The sequence below is a fragment of the Sabethes cyaneus genome, chromosome 2 (genome assembly GCF_943734655.1).
Source record: "Sabethes cyaneus chromosome 2, idSabCyanKW18_F2, whole genome shotgun sequence".
NCBI lineage: Eukaryota > Metazoa > Arthropoda > Insecta > Diptera > Culicidae > Sabethes > Sabethes cyaneus.
The window spans coordinates 237,002,082-237,016,360 of record NC_071354.1 but is presented as its reverse complement, the minus strand read 5'-3'; the positions used below and the strand labels follow the sequence as shown (position 1 = coordinate 237,016,360).

The 14,279-nt window shown below is 44.4% G+C and overlaps 1 protein-coding gene across 1 annotated transcript in view; it reads right to left on the bottom strand.

The window, feature by feature from the left end:
* The window catches only part of LOC128738928 (angiomotin-like protein 1), a 34,883-nt gene extending 26,329 nt beyond the window's left edge, over nucleotides 1-8,554 (bottom strand). Inside the window, exon 1 of the mRNA XM_053834419.1 lies at nucleotides 8,486-8,554. The gene's annotated coding sequence lies outside the window, so the exon portion shown is untranslated. The remainder of the gene's footprint in view (nucleotides 1-8,485) is intronic.
* Nucleotides 8,555-14,279: the final 5,725 nt, after the last annotated feature.

The following is a 14,279-nucleotide window of genomic DNA, read 5'->3' as shown; positions in this document are numbered from 1 at the left end:
ATCAGAGACACCTGACGCAAATAGCATCAGCATCAGACTGTGTGGTACATCCACTGGCGAACAGAGCAGAAAAATGATCAGCAAACAATTCGCAAGATTCGGAAACAGTTGATGATTCTGTTCCGTCCAAGATCACACACGAATGTCCAAACGCCAGTGTAGGCAATACGGGGCGTACCAGTGTAGGCAGTAATAAATCCAATGGATTGACTTTACGAATTCAAATCCATTGGGCGCAACAGCACTAGCATCAGGAAGTATCGTACTGTCCGTCCTCTTCATTAAACCAAAAAGTTTGCAGTTAGTTATAATCACCACAAATGAGAATTGTTTCGTCTGAAAATCTTTTATCACATAATTCACGGATTGAGACGATATGCTCGTCGATAAACTTAACAACATAACTTCTGTCGAGTGGGATGTAAACTGCAACAAGCTAAAGTTTCATGCCTTCGGCAGTAGCAGAAACACAGACTTTTTCGAGACAATTTTCATGTCTTAAATTGACCAGTGAACTAGGAAACTGTTAAGCAACGGCAATCAGTACGCCACCAAAAACTACTTTGTCACTATTCTACGAGCTACGATTACAAAGATACACGTTGAAGGTTGATCCAAACAGCTGAAGGGAAGTGATGCAGCCATCTAAGCCGGTTTCAGTCAGCATTATTGCATCATAGTTGCAATCATTAGATGCAAGGAATAGGTTTTCATTCCTTAAACCTCGCACATTCTGATAGAACGCGTTATTGGCTTGTGCATAAAGTTCCAAAACAGAACTCCCTGTACGTGGAGATGCCAAGCGGGAAGCCGGAAATACCTCAGCGGAAGGAATGCACTTGCTGGTACAACTAGATTGGAAGACCCTGTCACCCCACCAGCACACAGACCATGGACGACTACCGGCCACTGATAGGAATTGCATGACTGTGCCAAGGCGATCAAGAGCTTCCATAAGTAAGTTAGTAAGTAAGTAATAGAAACGGACCCTACCTCGAACATCCGTGTTGAGAATCGCGCGTACAGATTCATCGTACCGGGAAGAAAACCAGTTAAACTTCTCATTCGCGGGTTATCTACACTAGACGGGTCGAGCTGCAGTTTATAACTCTGTCGTCGGGTATCGTGAAGTGCATTACTCGAGCGCTGGCAAAAGCCCTAAATCGAAGCGGAAAGGCTGGCAGCGAGTCTCAACAAAAGTCTGTAAGTCTCCTGGTAAATACCGTCAATAAAACCGTCATTTTGTTTGAGCTCAAGTCAACGGCGTGGACATCCGCCTTGAGTTGGAGAATGGGTCTAGTCTAGCGGGCGAAAAAGACGTGCAGGAGTACGGGACCAACCTTCACCATTCAGCCTGAGAAGTGGACATTCGCTCAATCGCTTATCAAAGGGAAATTCGTCTCCAGGATGAGAACTCTTCGATACCCGTTGGACGAGCTGCTCCAGGACACTCACACCGACCGAGCGAAACTACAACCAGCCAAACCGATCGGATCGTGAAGGTCTAGCGATCATATTCGCAGTATCAAACTTTCATCGAATGCTGTTTGGTCAGTAATTCCATCTGGAGAGGGACCATACATTCTGGTCTACACACCTAACCCACTGCAGGGCTGGGTACTAACGCCGCTTTTGTACGACTTTAACCATCGAGCGTAACGCAGACATGCTCTCTCGACTCATCAGCCAGCACTTGAGGCCGAGACCGGGCGAAGGTTGAAAACGCCCGCATCGCTCTTATTTCTTCATGCACTGCAACGAGTTTTTGTGTGAGTGTGTGTTTAGCTAACAGATACAGCTGTCGCTCGTCGTTCGTCGTTACAGTCCGATCGCTGCGTCACGAAACATGAAAGGTTTTGAGCGCTAATAGCTCAGCGGTTTTCCGATCGATTTTCAATATTCTTACACCAATGGATCGGAAAATCTTCTAAGAATTGACCCAAATGAAGAAAAGTATGCATTCTTGATGTTGAACAGAATTCTCGCTTCGTGATTGGTTGGAAGATTCTTTACGATGATCTAAACCTATACCAATTTGATATCTGTGCTTGGGAAATAAGCCAAAACAAGTGACCAAGTTACCACATTTCAACAAGATTTCTTAACACCGCGATTAAACCTAGACCATTCTGATGTCCTTGCTTGGGAAGTACGCCAGAAAGAATGACAAAGCCCCCTCGTGTCAACAGATTTCTTACGAACGCGATCAAACGTAGTCCAATTTGATGTCTGTGTTAGAAAAGTGTGCCAGAAAAAATAACACAAGTTTGTTATCCCAACGGATCGCAAATTCTTTACTGCGAGACGATTAAACCTAGGCGAATTTGATATCTGTGTTGTGCTGTGCTACAACGCATGTAGCATGTATATATGTTGCATATAGCATGTATACATGAAGAATCGAATGATTACAAGCATGGATACATGCTACTATCACTACAAAGAGACTTACGTAGTCCTGCGTCACCTATATATGCGGTCGTGTCCTGTACACAACCCCTCTGATTTTTAACTCGAGAAAAAGCTATGCAAGAAGACGATGTGAGGATGGGCGTGCGTGAGTGTGTGAGTAGCAGAATGTCTACACACAGCACCGGCGGCTGTTTCTTTTACGCCTGCGTGTGCGGCGTAAGCGTTGAATGCTATGTTTCTCATACTCTTTCGGTTGTGAGCAGGCATGGTTAAGTTCTCGCTCGATTTGCAATAATGTTTCTGGAACCGTCACCGCTGCAACCTCTTCGGCGACCGTCTGGTCATTCCTGCGATGTTCTGGTGGTGCCAACCTTACCGTGGTTTTCCTGGCATCTAATCCAACCGACGTTGCACTACCGCTTCAAAGTCTCTACCGAAGTGTGCTCCGGTACCGTGACCAAAAGCAAGCAAGCCATGAAAACGTGATCACATAGACTATGCTGAACCCATCTCCGGATAATCCTACCTTATCGTGGATTTGTACTCAAAGTGGCCCTAAATCTTAGAAACTCGTAGTTCGACAAACGAAGCAATAATCGAAATCCTGAAGAAGTTACTCGCTCGGTTTGTCAACCCTCCAGCCTCCAGCGTTGGTCAATGGGCAATGGGCCGCAGTACACAAGCGGGAAGCTCGAAAAAGTTTTGTATGAGGATATTCATCGAGCATTTAACCATCACGCCGGCGCCGGTCCATTCACAATTCAACGGGCAAGCCGAATGATTCATGGACAAAAAAGAATCGAGGAGGGAAGAGGCTCCTAATCTTTCTGCTTTAGACGGCAAGTCGCCGGCGGAAATTACGCTCGGTCGTCGAATCTGAAAGTCTCCGGAAAAGAGTCTGATCCAGTAATCCAAGCTACTCACCGCTCTGGCTCTAAAACGGCCTGAACCTCTCCCTAAAAGCATACTCTCGTAAGGGTCTTCCCCAAGACCGGCACTGTGTCACGCTAGGACGCACTGGAATCAGGTCTAGAATCTGATTCAAAACTAGATTCAAAAAATGTGTACCAAGACATGGTCTACAATCTAGTCCAAATGTGTTCCAAAATCTGAAATAAAGTTTGTTAAAAAAATGCGGTCCACGGTATAGGCTAGATCTAAAACATGGTCCAAGACCAGAATCTGGTCCAAAATATAATCTAAAATCTGGTTGCTGGTTAAAAATCTGATAAAAAATCTGATCTAACATGTAGTCCAAGATCTAGTTTATTATCTGGTCCAGTTTAAGAGTCTGGTTCAAAATTTGAACAAAATATGGCCCAAAATCTGATTAAAAATGTGCTACAGAAACTGGTCCAGACTCAAAACCGGATCTTCATCTAGTATGTGGCTCAAAATCTGGTCCCGCATTTGATAAAAAATTTGGTCCCAAATCCAAAGCCTGGTTTGATAAACATGTGGGCCAAAATCTGATCCAGAATCTGAGGAAGGTCCAACATCTGGTTCAAGTCCAGAATCTGGTACAAAATATGGCCAAAATTTAACTAAAAATGTAATCCAAAATCTGGTCTAGTATTTAGTTAAAATGTGGAACTAAATTTCATAAAAAATGTGGTCCGCAATACATATAGTTCAGGCCCAAAATACGGTCCAGGTCCAGAATCTGGTTCAGAACCTGATCCGAAATCTGGTTGGTGGATTAAAATCTGATCAAAAATGTAACCCAAAATCTGCTCTATAATCTCTTCTAGTTCCAGAATCTGGACCCAAATTTGATCTAAAATCTGATAAAAATGTGGTCCAGAATTGGGTCAAACTCCACAAACTGGTTTTGGTCTAGAATTTAGTCCAAAATTTGGTCCAAAATCTGACCTAGAATCTGGTGCAGCTCCGAGATCTTGTTCAGGCCCAAAATCTGATCAAAAATGAGGTCTACAAAGTGATTAAAAATGTAGTCAAAATCTTATTCAAAATCTGGTCCAAATGTGATAAATATGATGTACAAAATTTGTTTTAGAATCTAATGTAATGTCCAGAATGTGATTCAGACCAGGTCTAAAATCTTGGTCCAAATCTAATATGATTCAAAAGCTGGTCAAAAATCTGATAAAAAATGTGGCCCAAAAGTTGGTCTAGAATCCAGTCTAAATCTATTCTAAAATCTGAAACATGAGTTGATAAAAATGCGGTTCGAAATCTAGTCCAGATCCGGAATGTGTGGAAAAATGTGGTTCAAAATCTGATCCAGAATTCAGCCAAATCTGCTCTAAAATTTGATACAAAATTTGGAACAAGCACTGATGCAAAATGTGGTCCATAATTTGGTCCAGGTTCAGAATCTGATTGGTAGTTTAAAAGCTTATCAGATAGAACATGGATTCAAGAAACGAGGGAGTGCTAAATCTGGTCTTCGCCAGGGGCGCCACAATGCCACGCTACGGTTCTGATTAGCAGAGAGTGTTGGGGCCACCCACAGTATTCTATTTATACTGTACAATTGTACATTATCAGTTTCGTACAGCTGAGTATACTTCTTGATCATGGCGCCTTGTGAATGGCAAAGTAAGCCTAATTAATGTTTGAATGTTCCACTGGATGCCCTTACTCGAGGTATTTTCCGTGGTCACTAGCTATCTCAAGTACACAAACTCATTTACCACCTCCGTTCCAATTTCCGTCCGTGGAGAACACACTCATCTCGTTCAAGACTCTACCTTTCATGGATTCGGTCTTCGAAACGTTTAGTTTACCCCAATCTTAGCTTTGGATTTAAGTCTAACGTTGCCCTGCGTTTCCTCTACTTCTAAACCCATCCGTGGAATCGTCGAATCAATCCATCAAGGGTAATGTTAAATAGTATCAGCATTAGGCATCATCTTGTCTCAACGCTCACCAGGTCTCGAAAGAGCTCGAAATTGCTCCCGAGACACACACAGAACCACTTCAATGGATTCCAAGTTGCTTCGGAAATCCGTACGTTCGTGCGTTATCTGCCATGGCTGGTTTCGATCGACTGAATAGTATGCTGCTTTGAATTCTATAATTATATAATGTACAGTGTATGTAGGCATGACGTTTCGGCAGAGTCTGCCGGTTGGTGAAAATTTTGTTAAGAGAAGCGCGAGTTCCCGTGAAACCTACGAATCTTCGAGCTATCAGTGACAGCATGCTTAACAACATCTGGGAAAGCAGTACATTGTAGGTGGCGTTTATCGGCGTTATGTCGTGATAGTTGCCTGAATATTTTCATAAAGCGGGCACCTGAACTGCGTAACGTTTCTGCTAACTCTGCTTCAACTATCGTCTGACTTTTTTTTTGAGTGGAGGGGAAAGAGCGGGAAGGTGAGTGGGGGGGGGGTTGGTAGCTATGCTTAGCAAGTAGTCGTTATGACTCCTACCTTTTGTCCAATGCTGGAAGATGCATGGGTCGAACCAAGCTATAATCTAAGATTAAAACCGGATTTGAACCCACGTCACCCGCCAGGGCATGTGGCTCACTGGTACCCGTGTACCTAAGAATCACAGAGGCGCTGGACAGAAGGAGACAGCAAAACCCACTTATCAAGGTAGCGTCTGGCTGGGTTTTTTACACACAAATTGTGCCTCTTCCTCCGTCTACTGTAGATTACAACCGACCGAGAAGTTTAAATCTAACTTGTTTTTACTTTCAGGACGACGACACTATGCAGGCCCTTACGACTTGCAAGGTACTGCGTGTGACATTGTTCGTCCGTCACCGTGTTAGGCCGCGATTCTCAGTGCGGGTTTTTCGGAGAAAGGCTCCGTTCCGACCAAACTCGTGTTTTTAGTCTTTGACCTTGAAATGCGGTCAGGCATTAATATTATTATTTTTTAGAAACGATGGTTCTACAATTGATGGAGGGGCGGAACAAACAAGAACAATTCACGTATTTCTTGTGCTACACCTGCCTAAATCACTACGTAGACCGTAGTTCTTCAACCTTCCTCAGTAGGTCGGTCTTCTTTCCAGATAGTCTGACTGGTCTGTTTAAACTATTCAGATGGAGTTTGAGCACTAAATTGAGTTGTATTCGGCATTAAACGTTCCACATTCTCTCAAGTTTACAGTTTTTCCATCACCAAAAGTTTTAATATGAAACCAACAGTTTCAATATGAAACATCTCCGTTCCGTTTCTGCTCTCCTGGTAGTCCTGGTTTTCTATTAAAACTCAGTTTTCTTTGCCATTATGTTGGATGATTCATCAAATGCAGACAAACTTGTGCATATTGTTATAAATTATTCCCCAGTTCTGTTTCTAAATATGATGCAGAACCAAACATTGTATAGTAACTCAGTTTAGCACGACCCAGACGTATTTGTTTTTGTTTATAACTGCATACTCTGAACCGGAAATATTAAACCATTGGAATCACAACTTTTTGCATTCGTGTAGGGTCTCGTGAGTCACAACCGTATATTTCTCAAATCAGTAACGTCAACTTAAATTCCGCAAGCAGTTGGAAGATTTGTGCCATCGCAGCCCAAGCCCGAATCATAAAACTTACAACACTATGACTCATAATTATTCGCCAATAACACCAACACAAATTGTCAATTTTTTTTTTTAGTTTTTTCTTGCGCAATTCTCCAAATCCTTCCCACCAATCGCACTTGAATAACCTTCAACTTGTGGCCAGTGAGCTGATTGTTTTCAATTTCCAAACACCATCGACGACTGTCGCCGCACAAGTATCACTTATCAATGTTCACTCCACCTCAGGCCGGACGGTGCCGGTGCCGGTGCCAGTGCCGGTGGTGCGGGCGCTTCGTGTCGATCATTAATCATAGTTGGTTTGGCTCCGCTACTGGCCTCGAATTGCCGAGCTTGAAATTCCACACTTCTCAAAACGGTAGTCGCAAATTGCATAACGCCACTTGCCAATTGACTGACGGCTCTGGCACGGCCGCTTGCTTCGCCTACAGTACACCGTTCCGTTGACAACGGTTATCGTTCCATAGCGCAGTAGCGCAATTTTATCAATCAAAGTAGGCTAAAAATAGGCCCCAACGGTAGATTACCATACTGACCGATTGCACGTTTTGAAAGCTCAGCTAATCCGCTTCTCACCAGAATGTTAATGTTAATGTACTTTCACTGCACTCGACACGAAATCGACAGAAACAACACGACATTTTTGGCTGCCGGCTGCGGTTGTTTATATTCTCTTACAAACACTCACTGCAAAACTTGTATTGAGAAATTCATCACCGCTGCGTACCCCCTTTGTACCGAAAGGAATGCGTGTATAGACAGCAATAACGAAGAAAAAAAATACTTGAAATGCGACACTGTTCTTCTTAATCTTCTTAAGCCTGCTCGCATTCTTGCGGCCAAGCGAACAACAAACACCACATCCCGTCTCGTTCTCTCCCGTACGAACTTCACCGCCCGCCGCCAGTGAGGTAAGCTCATAACATATCGCAGATTTCTTCTTTACCACCTCGATTGCCGCGGACCACCTTCCCGGACCCTCTCGGACAAAAATTCAACTCGTCGTCCCTATAAGCTTTACGATGCCTTCGATACAGTGCTCTCCAAACGAGGCACTTTACCAACATCAACACTATAGCTACAGCTAGCTAGCAATTCTGTGGCATTCCATGGCAAACGGAATCCGTTTATCGGCGGCAACGGAGCGGTGTGCGTGTCATCTCAGGCCTGTAGTAGAGATCGCATTACACCCAGCGATGTGTGCGTGTATCATGATATTTATGAGGAAAAAATACTATGAATGGAATGTGCGATTTGCGATTCTCATTGACATTTTTAGCTACGCATATTCTTGAAGAGCACCTTGAAAAAATCTTCCCACTGCATTTAAGTACTCAAATCAAGCACAATTCTACGAAATTCAGCAACTAAACACAAGAATCGTGCAGCCTATTTGCCTTTTACTCGAGAAAATAAATCACCGACCAGCAGCGACCGCAGTCGCTGCCAATTCAAGTTTGAATTTCTCGATCTTCCCGATCCCTTTCACCAACGACGGTTATCACAATCGGTTTCTCACATATTACCGCTCATTTCGAAACCATTTTTCAGCACTTACGTTCGATTTAAACAGACGATTTTAGTGAAAATAATCCAGCGCTATCACTACCCGACTTCCACTTTTCTCTTGGCACACTAGAATGAGCTTGCTGCATTCCTCGGTGGTGGCGCTGCCGTCCAGTTACGCTGATGACCGCGTATGAACCGGGGGGCTGCGAAGTCCTGACTAATTGAACGGGTAACCTAATTATTGGTCATTGGTTTGGATACGTTTTTCGTTCCATTCAAATTTTTGTGCGATTTTTCCGGTACTTTTATGTTTAATGTTCGCATATGGTCTTATGTTTTGTACAAAACCATGATAACTCGACAACCCCTTGGTACGAACATACACGATTTCGTATGCAAAGCATAACGTCAAAAGAGCAATGCTGGTAGCGGCGAAGTAGACAGGACACAAACCCGCAGGCAAGCGTTTTGCCTTTGGACCTTTGGAGAGGTGCAAACGCTTCGTAGGTATCAAACACGAGGCGAAAACGCCATCGGATGGAAGTGGTTACTATTCTCGTCTGTCTTCTGTGTGGGCTGATTAACCATTGCGATAATCCATTTATGTAGCATACCAAGTGTCTTATAGTAATATCAAATCCCAAATTAAAAGAAAAATCTAAAAATGCGATCGTCACGAAAAAATGATATATTTTGAGTGCTAATAACTCGGACATTCCTCAACCAATTCGAATGATATTTTTATTGATTGGTCAGAAATCTTTCTACGAATTGAACACTGCAAATTACATTTACAAATTCACTCTTGAACAAATGCATAAACGTTAAGGATTATCATAGTTGACGATTTCATTTGTTTCCATTTTTGTAAAACTGTGACCAGATCCTTCCGTACCAAACGGTCACGAACTGTATTCTTTTCTGTCAATCTAAACGAGTTTGATGTCCTGAACGTAACATGTGCGCAACCACATTAATCTTAATAGTTCAACGCAACACAATAAGTTAAGATTCATATACGAGGACTACTAACACTTTTACCCTACAATGAATTTTGAGTGCAAATACGTGTTAAGTGACATTTTAGAATTATTCGTTCTTGAATCCATTTATGAATTATTAGAGTTTATTTCTAATTCCCGTCGTAGTAAGGAAAGCCACTCTAATTTTCATCATTTCTTAGGTGGATTTAATAAATACTTCAAAAGTTCTGCTGCTGATTTGACTCAAACACACTTACCTTCCGATCCATGCCCTTTGAATTCACTAAAAAGCGATTATTAAAACATTTTATTCAAATTACGTAACTGACTTTATATCTTAATTTCGTCGTACTGTTTTGAAATCCGTCCATCAAAAGTTTTCATCGTCCGAACTAAAAATCAAAATAATATTTACGAAGCTAGCGCGCGTGTTTTTGTGTAGGACGGCATGACGAATGTTATTCTGCAAAATTTCTGCAGGTCATGCAAGTTTTGCCGGTTGCAGAATAACGACAATGAGTTGCGTGAGTTATTTTAATTTTATGAATGACGGAAATTAAAACGATTAGTCGACATTTTCTTCTTCGTCGCACGAAAAAACGTAGGAAATTTGGCTGCTAGGAATTCTTCAATGAAAAATGTCATTTAAATAAATCTCAGCTTACTTTGATTGATCGCGTATGATATTAGGGAATAACTAATTGTGCATTGTGTAATAGAAATCGTTGATATTTTTAATAATTAATGTTGGATAGGACGGGAATAGGCAATTACGACGAATCAGCAACATTCCCTATTTTCGGTTTCCTCTATTTTGGTTCGAAATATTTTCAACTTTTCAAGCATTTTGTTGTTATTTTAAACGAAGTTAATTCTATCAAAATTATGAACATTTTGGATCAGATTTTTGACCAGATTTTGGATTGAATTTTGAACCCCTGTTCTAGACCTGATTTGGACCACATTCTGGACCTGTATCTGATTCCGGACCAGATTTTGGACCACATTTTTATCAGGTTTGGGCCAGCTTTTGGATAAGACGGTAAGCCTCATTTTAAATCACACTTTAGAACTCATTTTCGATCAGATTCTGAACCTGGAACATTCTGGATCTGAACCAGATCTTGGATAACATTTTTATCAGATTTGGACCAGATTTTGGATACTTTGGACCACATTTTGGATCAAATTTTGGTACACATTCTGTACCAGATTGTGGGCCTTGGCCTGATGCCGGACCAGATTTTTTAGACCAAAATTTTAGACCAAATTTTGAAACAAACTTGGGTTCAGGTTCTGGGCCACATTTTTGATCACATTTTAATCCACCAACCAGATTTCAGATCAGGTTTAGAACTCAGATTCTGGACCAGGACCGTATTTTGGACCAGGACTAGATCGCGGAGCACAATTTCTTTCAAATTTGTTCTAGATTTTATATCAAATTTTGGAACAGATTTTAATTAGGTTCTAGACCAGATTTTGGACTGCATTTTCGATTAGATTTTAACCATATCTGTCTGTCTGTCTATCCCGTCTGTCTGTCCCGTCTGTCTGTCTGTCCCGTCTGTCTGTCTGTCTGTCTGTCTGTCTGTCCCGTCTGTCTGTCTGTCCCGTTTGTCTGTCTGTCCCGTTTGTCTGTCTGTCCCGTCTGTCTGTGTCCCGTCTGTCTGTCTGTCCAATCTGTCTGTCTGTTTGTCTATCTGTCTGTCCAGTCTGTCTGTTTGTTCAGTCTGTCTGTCTGTCCAGTCTGTCTGTCTGTCTGTCCTGTCTGTCCAGTCTGTCTGTCTGTCCAGTCTGTCTGTCTGTCTGTCCAGTCTGTCCAGTCTGTCTGTCTGTCTGTCTGTCTGTCTGTCTGTCTGTCCAGTCTGTCTGTCTGTCCAGTCTGTCTGTCTGTCCAGTGTGTCTGTCTATCCAGTCTGTCTGTCTGTCCAGTCTGTCTGTATGTCCAGTCTGTCTGTCTGTCCAGTCTGTTTGCCTGTCCAGTCTGTCTGTCTGTCCAGTCTGTCTGTCTGTCCAGTCTGTCTGTCTGTCCAGTCTGTCTGTCTGTCCAGTCTGTCTGTCTGTCTGTCCAGTCTGTCTGTCTGTCCAGTCTGTCTGTCTGTCCAGTCTGTCTATCTGTCCAGTCTGTCTGTCTGTCCAGTCTGTCTGTCTGTCTGTCCAGTCTGTCTGTCTGTCTGTCCAGTCTGTCTGTCTGTCCAGTCTGTCTGTCTGTCCAGTCTGTCTGTCTGTCTGTCCAGTCTGTTTGTCTGTCCAGTCTGTCTGTCTGTCTGTCCAGTCTGTCTGTCTGTCCAGTCTGTCTGTCTGTCCAGTCTGTCTGTCTGTCTGTCCAGTCTGTCTGTCTGTCCAGTCTGTCTGTCTGTCCAGTCTGTCTGTCTGTCCAGTCTGTCTGTCTGTCCAGTCTGTCTGTCTGTCCAGTCTGTCTGTCTGTCCAGTCTGTCTGTCTGTCTGTCCAGTCTGTCTGTCTGTTCAGTCTGTCTGTTCAGTCTGTCTGTTCAGTCTGTCTGTCTGTCCAGTCTGTCTGTCCAGTCTGTGTTTCTGTCCAGTCTGTCTGTCTGTCCAGTCTGTCTGTCTGTCCAGTCTGTTTGTCTGTTCAGTCTGCCTGTTCAGTCTGTCTGTCTGTCCAGTCTGTCTGTATGTCCAGTCTGTCTGTCTGTCCAGTCTGTCTGTCTGTCCAGTGTGTCTGTCCAGTCAGTCTGTCTGTCTGTCTGTCTGTCCAGTCTGTCTGTCTGTCTGTCCAGTCTGTCTGTCTGTCTATCCAACCTGTCTGTCCAATCTGTCTGTCTATCTGTCCAGTCTGTCTGTCTGTTCAATCTGTCTGTCTGTCCAGTCTGTCTGTCTGTCCAGTCTGTGTTTCTGTCCAGTCTGTCTGTCTGTCCAGTCTGTCTGTCTGTCTATCCAGTCTCTCTGTCTGTCTATCCAGTCTCTCTGTCTGTCTGTCCAGTCTGTCTGTCTGTCCAGTCTGTCTGTCTGTCCAGTCTGTCTGTCTGTCCAGTCTGTCTGTCTGTTTAGTCTGTCTGTCTGTCCAGTCTGTCTGTCTGTCCAGTCTGTCTGTCTGCCCAGTCTGTCTGTCTGTCCAGTCTGTCTGTCTGTCCAGTCTGTCTGTCTGTCTGTCTGTCCAGTCTGTCTGTCTGTCCAGTCTGTCCGTCTGTCTGTCTGTCCAGTCTGTCTGTCTGTCCAGTCTGTCTGTCTGTCCAGTCTGTCTGTCTGTCCAGTCTGTCTGTCTGTTTAGTCTGTCTGTCTGTCCAGTCTGTCTGTCTGTCCAGTCTGTCTGTCTGCCCAGTCTGTCTGTCTGTCCAGTCTGTCTGTCTGTCCAGTCTGTCTGTCTGTCTGTCTGTCTGTCTGTCCAGTCTGTCTGTCTGTCTGTCCAGTCTGTCTGTCTGTCCAGTCTGTCTGTCTGTCCAGTCTGTCTGTCTGTCCAGTCTGTCTGTCTGTCCAGTTTGTCTGTCTGTCCAGTCTGTCTGTCTGTCCAGTCTGTTTGTCTGTCCAGTCTGTCTGTCTGTCCAGTCTGTCTGTCTGTCCAGTCTGTCTGTCTGTCCAGTCTGTCTGTCTGTCCAGTCTGTCTGTCTGTCCAGTCTGTCTGTCTGTCCAGTCTGTCTGTCTGTCTGTCTGTCCAGTCTGTCTGTCTGTCTGTCCAGTCTGTCTGTCTGTCCAGTCTGTCTGTCTGTCCAGTCTGTCTGTCTGTCCAGTCTGTCTGTCTATTCAGTCTGTCTGTCTGTCCAGTCTGTCTGTCTGTCCAGTCTGTCTGTCTTTCCAGTCTGTCTGTCTGTCCAGTCTGTCTGTCTTTCCAGTCTGTCTGTCTGTCCAGTCTGTCTGTCTGTCCAGTCTGTCTGTCTGTCCAGTCTGTCTGTCTGTCCAGTCTGTCTGTCTTTCCAGTCTGTCTGTCTGTCCAGTCTGTCTGTCTGTCCAGTCTGTCTGTCTGTCCAGTCTATCTGTCTGTCCAGTCTGTCTGTCTGTCCAGTCTATCTGTCTGTCCAGTCTGTCTGTCTGTCCAGTCTGTCTGTCTGTCCAGTCTGTCTGTCTGTCCAGTCTGTCTGTCTGTCCAGTCTGTCTGTCTGTCCAGTCTGTCTGTCTGTCCAGTCTGTCCGCCTGTCCAGTCTGTCTGCCTGTCCAGTCTGTCTGCCTGTCCAGTCTGTCTGCCTGTCCAGTCTGTCTGTCTGTCCAGTCTGTCTGTCTGTCCAGTCTGTCTGTCTGTCCAGTCTATCTGTCTGTCCAGTCTGTCTGTCTGTCCAGTCTGTCTGTCTGTCCAGTCTGTCTGTCTGTCCAGTCTGTCTGTCTGTCCAGTCTGTCTGTCTGTCCAGTCTGTCTGTCTGTCCAGTCTGTCTGTCTGTCCAGTCTGTCTGCCTGTCCAGTCTGTCTGCCTGTCCAGTCTGTCTGCCTGTCCAGTCTGTCTGCCTGTCCAGTCTGTCTGTCTGTCCAGTCTCTCTGTCTGTCCAGTCTGTCTGTCTGTCTGTCCAGTCTGTCTGTCTGTCTGTCCAGTCTGTCTGTCTGTCCAGTCTGTCTGTCTGTCCAGTCTGTCTGCCTGTCCAGTCTGTCTGTCTGTCTAGTCTGTCTGCCTGTCCAGTCTGTCTGCCTGTCCAGTCGGTCTGTCTGTCCAGTCTGTCTGTCTGTCCAGTCTGTCTGTCTGTCCAGTCGGTCTGTCTGTCCAGTCTGTCTGTCTGTCCAGTCTGTCTGTCTGTCCAGTCTGTCTGTCTGTCCAGTCTGTCTGTCTGTCCAGTCTGTCCAGTCTGTCTGTCTGTCCAGTCTGTCTGTCTGTCCAGTCTGTCTGTCTGTTCAGTCTGTCTGTCTGTCCAGTCTGTCTGTCTGTCCAGTCTGTCTGTCTGTCCAGTCTGTCTGTCTGTCCAGTCTGTCTGTCTGTCT